The following is a 10,822-nucleotide window of genomic DNA, read 5'->3' on the forward strand; positions in this document are numbered from 1 at the left end:
ATACCTCTCATCTCTTCTCATTTCTTCTCCATGTTCTCCTTCTCCTCCTTCTACTCCTTCTCCTTCTTTGCCTTCTCCTTCTCTTTTCTCCTCCTCTTCCTCCTCCTCCTCCTCCTCCTCCTCTTTCTTCTTTTTTTCTTCTACTTTTCTTTCTTCTTTCTTCTTTCTTCTCCTTCTTTCTTCTTCCTTCTCAATCTTTTTCTCCTCTCCCTCTTTCTTCTTTTAGTTCTTCTTCCACATCTTCTTCTACTTCTTCTCCTTCCCCATCCCTTCCTCCTCTCTCCTTCTTCTTCTCTCCTTCTCTCCTCCTTATTTCACCTTCTCCTTTTCTCCTTCTCCTCCCCTCCTGCTCCTTCTTTTTCATTTTCCTCTTCTTTTTTTTGTTCTTCTTCCATCTCTTTCTCCTTGTCATCCTGCTCCACCCCTTCCTCTTCCCTTCCTTCTTCTTTTCTCCCTCTCCATATTCTTCTCCTTCTACTTTCCCTTCTCGTTCTCTTTCTTTTTCTCCTTCTACTTTTTTCTCTATCTCACCCTCCCTCCTAACACTTACTCTCCCCTCCCTGATGCATTCACAGACTCTCCTCCAGTACTATTGGTCATTTGAATTTTGTCTTGAGAAGCTATGAATACAAGGATGGTCTCCTGAGGCATTCCCTGTGGCTGATCTTTTCCATATGAGTATTTTCAATTGTCCTTTCACTGTTTTACAGATTTCTTCTAGATCATTTTACCAAACCCAACCTCCATGCCTTGATTTCATATGGTGGAAGTCTCCAGAGTTTCAAACTCACATCGTCTGTGCTGTTGTTTTGCTGAGAAACCACAAACTCTGGATGCTAGAGTTAAATTTGATCATTGAGCTTGGGGCATTGAGCTATGTACCAAATGCCTGGTCTCCAGTCATGCTGAAGTCCTTAAACCTGATGAAACCTAATGGGTCATAATTTTCACCTACATGGGAAGGAAGGCATTTCCTCAGTACTTCTGGAACACTGGCCCCTGGTGAATTTACCCAACCCACAGGCACCCCTGCTCAGGATAGGGTAATGGCTAGAAGTTATATACAAAATGACCAAAGCTTCTGATATTCAGGTTAGATTCCTTCCAGTTACCTAGCAACAGCAAGATAGCAAGCCCAATATATGAGAGGCTACTTTTCCCTACCTCAGTGTCTCCCTCTTTCTCTCTTTCTCTCTTTCTCTCTATCTCTCTTTTCTCTCTCTCTCTCCCTCCCTCCCTCCCTCTCTCCCTCCCTCCCTCCCTCCCTCCCTCCCTCCCTCCCTCTGTCTCTGTCTCTGTCTCTGTCTCTGTCTCTGTCTCTGTCTCTGTCTCTGTCTCTCTCTCTCTCTCTCTCTCTCTCTCTCTCAACTTTTACAATCCTTACTCTCTCTAAGCTTTCACCTCTTTCTCTAAGCTTTAACCTTTCTTACTCTCTAACTTGCTTCCTGTCCTTCCTTCTATGTCTTTCCACATTTCTCATCAGCTACTCATGTCACTCATGTTCCATTTTCTCATGCTCCTTTTTCTTCATTGGTCTTTCTAACAGAAAAAAATGTAGCCTTACAACAAATCACTTTTGGAATTGTATTCATGGTGTCTGTTTCCACATTGCTTGCCAAAACAATCATTGTAGTTTGGCTTTCATAATCACAGAACCTGGAAGAGGTTTAAGGAACCTCCTTTAATCAGGTTCAATGAAATACATCCTTCTGATATGTTCCATATCAATGTATTCTGTGGGTAATCTGGCTCTCAGTTTCTCCTCCTTTTGTTGATATTGATATTTGTTGATATTGATGATAATGATAATCATTTTGTGCAACAAGGGTTCAGTTACTGCATTCTACTGAATTTTGGGATACTTGACCTGCCTTGCCCTTGGAAGCTTCACTGTGGATTTCGTGGCAAAGAATTTTCCTGAAACATTTAATGAAGCCAAGTTCCTGACCTTTGTCGTGCTAGGATTCTGCAGTGTTTATGTCACCTTCCTCCATGACTCACATAGGACTAAGGGCATGGTCATGGCTGCTGTAGAGGTCTTCTCAATCTTGGCATCCAGTACAGTGATGCTTGGATGCATCTTTACACCCAAGATCTACATCATTGAAATAAGACCAGACTTGAATTCTATCCAAGGTGTCAGATAGAAGTCAGATATCTGAACACATAGCTCAGGAATACTGTCAAATATTAATTTGGTACATCTCTTTAAATTATTGACTTACACTGCATTTATCTTGTTTTGGAATAATTCACATTTATTCATCCAGTGATGTCTAGAAATATTTATCCACCAATCTAATGTACATTCTCCATAAAATCTTTACTCATTTACTTTCGTTTTTCCTTTGGAAGAAATAAAGTTCTCAAATTTTTATTTCAATGTTATTCATCATTTTTTTTTTCATGAAGATTTCTGTCCTGCTATTTTCCAATTAAATTGGATTTGGCAATTGAATCTATGACCTTGCATAGAAATTAAGTCCCAGGTCAAATAGGGCTATAAATAAAAGTATCAGAGAAAAAAATCAACCTAAAGAATCAACAAATATGAAATAAGAACACTTTTTCTTATTTCCAGTAGGAACATATTCATGAGAGAATACTCTCTGTTTTTTTCAGTGTTCTCCAAAATATGGCTCTGTATTCTAAGGTGAAATCATTCTTTTTTTTTTCTGCTTTCAAATATACACATATCTTATCCAACAATTGACAGAATTTGGGGAACCCTGTTTTTGAAATAAGGAGCTAGTTGGAAGAAGCTGAGGAGTGTGACCAATAGAATGACTAACATCACTGTCAGCTACTCTGGACAACTAAGATCTCTTAGATAATATGCCACTAACTAGGCAGCATACACCAGCGGATATGAGACCCTGACACATATACAGAAAGGATTGCCTGACCTGGCCTCAATGGAAGAAGATACACCTAAACACGAGAGAAAGTTGAGGTCCTAGGCATTGGGAATATGTGGGGGTTGGGATGTGTGGATATCCTATTGCTGATGAGGGCAGAGGTATGTGATGAGGAAGTCAGGGTGCAGGCTGAGACTGGGATAACTACTCCACTGTAAAAATATGATAAAGGAATGTAAACAAAAACAGAATAAAATAAAGAAAGTTTGTAAATATGTCAACAAGCAATTATCATTTTGTTAGGAAAGAAAATGTTAAAACTGATATTATCGTGTATTCAATTTTTATGATAATCTGGCCTCATTTTCCGGATCAGATTGAGGTCCTGGACTCCGAAAATTCTAAATAGATGAAAATGGAGGCAACATTTTGATTTTACTACATCCTAGAAAATAACATTTCCAAAAAGATAAGTGTATGTTTGCAGCTACACTAAATCCTTCACATTCATCCATCAACAGCATGAGAATTTGGTCTAAAATGCATCATCATTTAAAAAAAAATGTCTCTTCATGTTAGTCTCCACAGAAACGTCCCTTTAAGGAATACATCCTGCATTAAAATCCACATTTTACTCATTGAAACTGGATTGAAGATGTCATGTTTGCAAAGAACGTCTTGATACTCAAACTGCAGTTTAAGGGACACAAAAACAGTTATGAAATAGCAGACGACGATAGAGGAACAGAACTCAGATATTCAGCATTGGCAGAACATTCTCTGAACAGTTTCCAAAATAGTCCTGGATCCTTAAAAATCTTAATACTTGCTTTCCATGAATGCATTTTTATAGAGAAAAGGAAATAAAACCCTTGAACACACCACTCTCCACTAATATTCCACAATTCAGTGCAATTGCAATAACTTTTGTCTTTTTTTCTTTCTTTATAATTATTTCTATTTACAGTCCAGATTTTATTCCCCACCCTATCTACCCTCCAATTGTTCCACATCCCATACCTCCTTCAAACTTCATACTCTCCACAAAAATGTCTCCACACCTCACCTCTAACCTACCAGAAATCTAAACCCCCTGGAACTTCCATTCTCTTGAAAATTAGGTGCATCTATTCAGATGGAACACACACCCAGCAATCCTCTTCTGTATGTGTGCTTGAGGCCTCATATCAGCAGGCATATTTTGTCTCCTTGGTTGTCCAGAGTTTTAGACATCTTGGGGGAGCAAGTTAATTGAGACTGTTGGTCCTTCTACAGGGCTGCCCTCCTCTTCACCATCTTTTAAACTTAGTTAATTCAACAATAGTGTTCAACTGCTTCAAGACATTGGTTGGGTGCAAGTGTTTGCATCTGACTCTTTCAGCTGCTAGTTGGGTCAGGAACATTTCTTAAACTTGTTGCAATGGGCATAATACCTAGTGAATGGGGTAAACTTGCTGAACATATACAATCTGTTGGACCAATCCTGCTTGATTGTAGTTAGTTTTTCTTGACATGATCATTTACCAATATCAAATTTACTATACAACAGTAAAGTTTACATCTCACAGAGATAGCATTTGTGAATGAGAAAGTAGATAACTGATCCTAAGTCCAGTAAAATCAGGCGGTAGGATTTTCTAGTATAGAAATGGAGTGGGTGAATTGATGGGACAGCACAGGTTCGGAGGCAGGTGAGGTGGTCAGATGAGGGATTTCCAGGGGGAAATCTAAAACAGGAGATAACATGGGATATGAAATTAAACAATATAACCAAGACAAAAATGAAGAGAAAATGGAACAAACCTTTCTATATTCAGCAATAGGATTACTGATATTTATTAAAATGTATCAAGAGTTTCTAATATATGAAGAGTGATATAAATTAGATAGAAGTAGACAAAAAAGTCAGATTCATTTGATTATATGTAAAGGTGATCATCATTATGAAACTGAAATCTTGCTGTGCACAAATATCATATATCATATTTGTTTAACAGATGGATATGTGTATATATGTATTATAAGTATATGCTTATAAGTGTTATATTATATATAATATATATGTATGTGTGTGTGTATCATTGTGTATTTATTATAACTATCTATCTATCTATCTATCTATCTATCTATCTATCTATCTATCTATCTATCTATCTATCTATCTATCTATCTAATCTATAGATAAATAGATAGATATATCTATATCCTTTATGCAATTAGGCTGCAAATTTTCGTTCTCTTTGTTGTTATTGATGTACACTTAGAACAGGCCCATATCCTAGAGTGCACCAATGTTACTGCCATTTACTGTCTCTTGCAATACCAGGTCTACCTTGTGTTAGAGATATACACAGTGACATTTTGGTTAGAAATCTCCCTGGCATATTCAAGTAAGCCATTTTCTTGACTTTCAGCATATTTTTTTTCCAAGATAGCACATAGGGTAAGGACATGGAGGCTAATAAGGTCTTCAACATATTGTCATTCCATGCACACCTGAGAGTGTGCACCTTTATCCCCCATGTACTTTGCAGTTTTGTTAAGATCAGAGAAAAATTCTGTTCAAGGTTTAATGAAAAAAAAATCTCTAATAATATATATTATATATTGTAACTGAGAAATATAATTTTGGTTCTGAGGTACCTATTTTCCTTCAGGAAATTTGCATTAGGCAGTATTTCACAGAGTTTCTTCTAATGATTGCGTGTAACAGAAATAAACAAAGCTAAACCAAACCAAAGCAAAAGAAGCAACCTCTTCTATACATTGTCTCATCTTCTACTGATTCACCAGGTTTTAAAAGCCATGCTCTTGGGTGTAACAACAGATTTAAAGTGTCCTTTCCCTACTCCGATTCAGAATAACAATTTGCAGATGACATTAAAATATCATCCCCTTTGTAGAAGAGAAGATAAGAGAATCATTAGTCATACTGAGTGTTAGAGGAATAGATATTGAGAGAGACAGACAGAGAGAGAGAGAGAAAGAGAGAGAGAGAGAGAGAGAGAGAGAGAGACAGAGACAGAGACAGAGACAGAGACAGATACAGAGAGACAGAGAGAGAGAGACAAAGAGACAGAGAGAGACAGAGACAGAGAGGGACAGAGACAGAGACAGAGATAGAGAAAGAGAGTGGAATATTGCATCACGTAGAACACAATATTGAAGAGCACTGCCAGAAAATTCAGGTAATTATATCATGCATTGCTTTTTCAGAAGACCTGCTTGCAGTCCACAAACTCTGCTGAATTCTGAATTCACATAATTGTAATGTGAATACTAGCATGAATGCACTTCTGAAGACCTAATGAGCAGTTGAAACAATCAGATGCATATGTCTGCAACCAACCAATGGACAGAATCTGCTGAACCATTGGGGAATTGGAGAAAGACTGAAGGAGGCTGAAGAGGAGAGTATCCCTTTAGGAGGACCTGCTGTCTCAATTATTCTGGACCAGAATTCTCCCAAATGATAGACCACCAAACAGGAAGCATATACCAACTATTAGATTATCCCCAAAATATACACTGAAAAAAAATTTGATCTCTGTTCAATCAGAGATGATGCACTGAAGTCTCAAGAGGCTAGAGGCCCCTGGGTGTTTAGAGATAAGGTGGCTTGGGGACATGCTCTTGGATACAGTGGATGGTCAGTAGATATGGGATGTGTAATAATAAGAAGGTGGACAGGGTTGAGTGAATGAATGAATGAATTAAAATAGAATAATGCCAAGTAATCACATCCCCTATACTCCAAATCTGGAATCCGAATGAAGGAAACTCACATTCTCTTTAATAGTTGTGTAGTACTCCATTGTGTAAATGTAACACATTTTCTGTATCCATTCCTCTGTTGAGGGGCATCTGGGTTCTTTCCAGCTTCTGGCTATTATAAATAGGGCTGCTATGAACATAGTGGAGCATATGTCCTTTTTACCGGTTGGGACATCTTCTGGATATATGCCCAGAAGAGGTATTGCTGGATCTTCTGGTGGTAATATGTCTAATTTTCTGAGGAACCGCCAGACTGATTTCCAGAGTGGTTGTACAAGCTTGCAATCCCACCAACAATGGAGGAGTGTTCCTCTTTCTCCACATCCTCACCAGCATCTGCTGTCACCTGAATTATTCATCTTAGCCATTCTGACTGGTGTGAAGGTGGAATCTCAGCGTTGTTTTGATTTGCATTTCCCTAATGATTAAGGATGTTGAACATTTTTTCAGGTGCTTCTCTGCCATTCGGTATTCCTCTGGTGAGAACTTTTTTTTTTTTTTTAAAGTTTTAACTATTTTTATTCAACATGAAACAGAACAACAGTTGTTCAGACAACAAAACAAAAACAGACACGAATTGACACATGGAAAGACTGGTGCATTAAACACAGACAATACAGAGAGGGTAGAGAACTTGATGTAACCAGAATTAGGGATGTCTCCTGTATGGGGCAAAAAGAAACAGTACATCTCCAAATTTCCTTCTGTTCCTGGAGAGCTCCAAAATCCTTTTTTCGTCTCTCTTGGTCTCTCTTTCTCATGTCATTTGTATATCTAGCATCTCCCACTCACCACCCACTTTTGTATTTTACACTTTTTATTTGATTTTATTATTTTAAGCTTTTAAAAGAATGTATTTTTTGTTTGAGTTGCCTTATTCTGTGCTCTAGTTCACATTCATGTCTGCCTTTGATTTTATTACTTCTTACTATAACATTTGTTTTTATTTTTTTTTCAAGGACTTAAAGAGCAACCTTAGGTTATATATTTCAGAATTTTATGATATATATATTTTCTTTTTTTTTCTTTTCCATTTTTTATTAGGTATTTAGCTCATTTACATTTCCAATGCTATACCAAAAGTCCCCCATAGCCACCAACCCCAACTCCCCTACCCACCCACTCCCCCTTTTTGGCCCTGGCGTTCCCCTGTACTGGGGCATATTCTTTGTTTAGTTCTGAGCCCCATTTTTAGTGGGGTTATTTGAATATATGGAGTCTACCTTCTTGAGTTCTTTATATGTATTGGATATTAGTCCCCTTACCGATTTGGGATAGGTAAAGATCCTTTCCCAATCTGTTTGTGGTCTTTTTGTCATATTGAAGGCATCTTTTGCCTTGCAGAAGCTTTGCAATTTTATGAGGTCCCATTTATCGATTCTCCATCTTACAGCACAAGCCATTGCTGTTCTATTCAGGAATTTTTCCCCTGTACCCATATCTTCGAGGCTTTTCCCTTCTTTCCCCTCTATTAGTTTCAATGTCTCTGGTTTTATGTGGAGTTCTTTAATCCAATTAGATTTGACCTTAGTACAAGGAGATAGAAATGGATCAATTCGCAATCGTCAACATGATAACAGCCAGTTGTGCCAGTACCATTTGTTGAAAATGCTGTCTTTTTTCCACTGGATGGTTTTAGATTGCTTGTCAAAGATCAAGTGACCATAGGTGTGTGGGTTTTTCTTTGGGTCTTCAATTCTGTTCCATTGGTCTACTTGTCTGTCACTATACCAGTTCCATGCAGTTTTTATCACAATTGCTCTGTAGTACAGCTTTAGGTTGGTCATGGTGATTCCACTAGATGTTCTTTTATCCTTGAGAAGAGTTTTTGCTATCCTAGGTTTTTTGTTATTCCAAATGAATCTGCTGATTGCTCTTTCTAATTTGTTGACGAATTGAGTTGGAATTTTGATGGGGATTGCATTGAATCTGTAGATTGTTTTGGCAAGATAGGCATTTTTACTATATTGATCCTGCCAATCCATGAGCATGGGAGATCTTTCCATCTTCTGAGATCTTCTTTAATTTCTTTCTTCAGAGGCATGAAGTTCTTGTCATACAGATCTTTTACTTCCTAAGAGTCATGCCTAGGTATTTTATATTATTTGTGGCTATTGAGAAGGGTGTTGTTTCCCTAATTTCTTCCTCAGCATGTTTGTCCTTTTTGAAGAGAAAGGCCATTGACTAGATTGAGTTAATTTTATATCCAGTTACATCACTGAAGCTGTTTATCAGGCTTAGGAGTTCTCTGGTGGAATTTTTGGGTCACGTATACATATTATCATATCATCTGCAAAAAGTGATATTTTGACTTCATCCTTTCCAATTTGTATCACCTTGATCTCCTTTTGTTGTCTAAATGCTCTGGATAGGATTTCAAGTACAATGTTGAATAGGTAGGAAGAGAGTGGACAGCCTTGTCTAGTCCCTGATTTTAGTGGGATTGCTTCAAGCTTTTCACCATTTACATTGATGCTGGCTACTGGTTTGCTGTAGATTGTTTTTATCATGTTTAGGTATGGGCCTTGAATTCCTGATCTTTCCAAGACTTTTATCATGAATGGGTGTTGGATTTTGTCAAATGTGTTCACAGCTTCTAATGAGATGATCATGTGGTTTTTGTTTTTGAGTTTGTTATATACTGGATTACATTGATGGATTTCCGTACATTGAACCATCCCTGCGTCCCTGGGATGAAACCTACTTGGTCAGGATGGATGATTGTTTTGATGTGTTCTTGGATTTGGTTAGCAAGAAATTTATTGAGGATTTTTGCATCAATATTTATAAGTGATATTGGTCTGAAGTTCTTTATCTTTGTGGGGTCTTTTTGTGGTTTAGGTATCAGAGTAATTGTGGCTTCATAGAATGAGTTGGGTAGAGTACCTTCTGTTTCTATTTTGTGGAACAGTTTGTGCAGAACTAGGAGTAGATCTTCTTTGAAGGTCTAATAGAACTCTGCACGAAACCCATCTCGTCCTGGGCTTTTTTTTTTGGTTGGGAGATTATTAAGGTTTGCTTTTATTTCTTTGGGGGATATCGGGCTGTTTAGATCATTAACCTGATCTTGATTCAACTTTGGTACCTGGTATCTGTCTAGACACTTCTTCATTTCATCCAGGTTCTCCAGTTTTGTTGAGTATAGCCTTTTGTAGAAGGAACTGAGGGTTTTTTGGATTTCTTCAGGATCTGTTGTTATGTCTCCCTTTTCATTTCAGATTTTATTAATTAGAATGCTTTCCCTGTGCCCTTTAGTGAGTCTGGCTAAGGGTTTGTCTATCTTGTTGATTTTCTCAAAGAACCAGCTCTTCGATTGGTTGATTCTCTAAATAGTTCTTCTTGTTTCCACTTGGTTGATTTTGCCCCTGAGTTTCATTATTTCCTGCCATCTACTCCTCTTGGGTGAATTTGCTTCCTTTTGTTCTAGAGCTTTTATGTGTGTTGTCAAGCTGCTAATGTGTGCTTTCACTAGTTTCCTTTTGGAGGCACTCAGATCTATGAGTTTTCCTCTTAGAAATGCTTTCATTGTGTCCCATAAGTTTGGGTATGAGGTGGCTTCATTTTCATTCAACTCTAAGAAGTCCTTCATTTCTTTCTTTATTCCTTCCTTGACCAAGATATCATTGAGAAGAGTGTTGTTCAGTTTCCAAGTGAATGTTGGCTTTCTATTATTTATTTTGTTATTGAAGATCAGCCTTAGTGCATGGTGATCTGATAGGATACATGGGACAATTTCAATATGTTTGTATCTGTTGAGGCCTGTTTTGTGATCTATTATGTGGTCAATTTTGGAGAAGGTACCATGAGGTGCTGAGAAGAAGGTATATCCTTTAGTTTTAGGATAAAATGTTCTGTAGATATCTGTCAGATCCATTTGTTTCATAACTTCTGTTAGTTTCACTGTGTCCCTGTTTACTTTATGTTTCCTTGATCTGTCCATTGGTGAAAGTAGTGTGTTGAAGTCTCCCACAATTATTGTGTGAGGTGCAATGTGTGCTTTGAGCTTTACTAAAGTTTCTTTAATGAATGTGGCTGCCCGTGTATTTGGAGCATAGATATTCAGAATTGATAGTTCCTCTTGGAGGATTTTACCTTTGATGAGAATGAAGTGCCCCTCCTTGTCTTTTTTGATGACTTTGGGTTGTAAGTCAATCTTATCAGATATTATGATGGCTACTCCTGCTTGTTTC

This window comes from Mus musculus, chromosome Y (genome assembly GCF_000001635.26).
Source record: "Mus musculus strain C57BL/6J chromosome Y, GRCm38.p6 C57BL/6J".
NCBI lineage: Eukaryota > Metazoa > Chordata > Mammalia > Rodentia > Muridae > Mus > Mus musculus.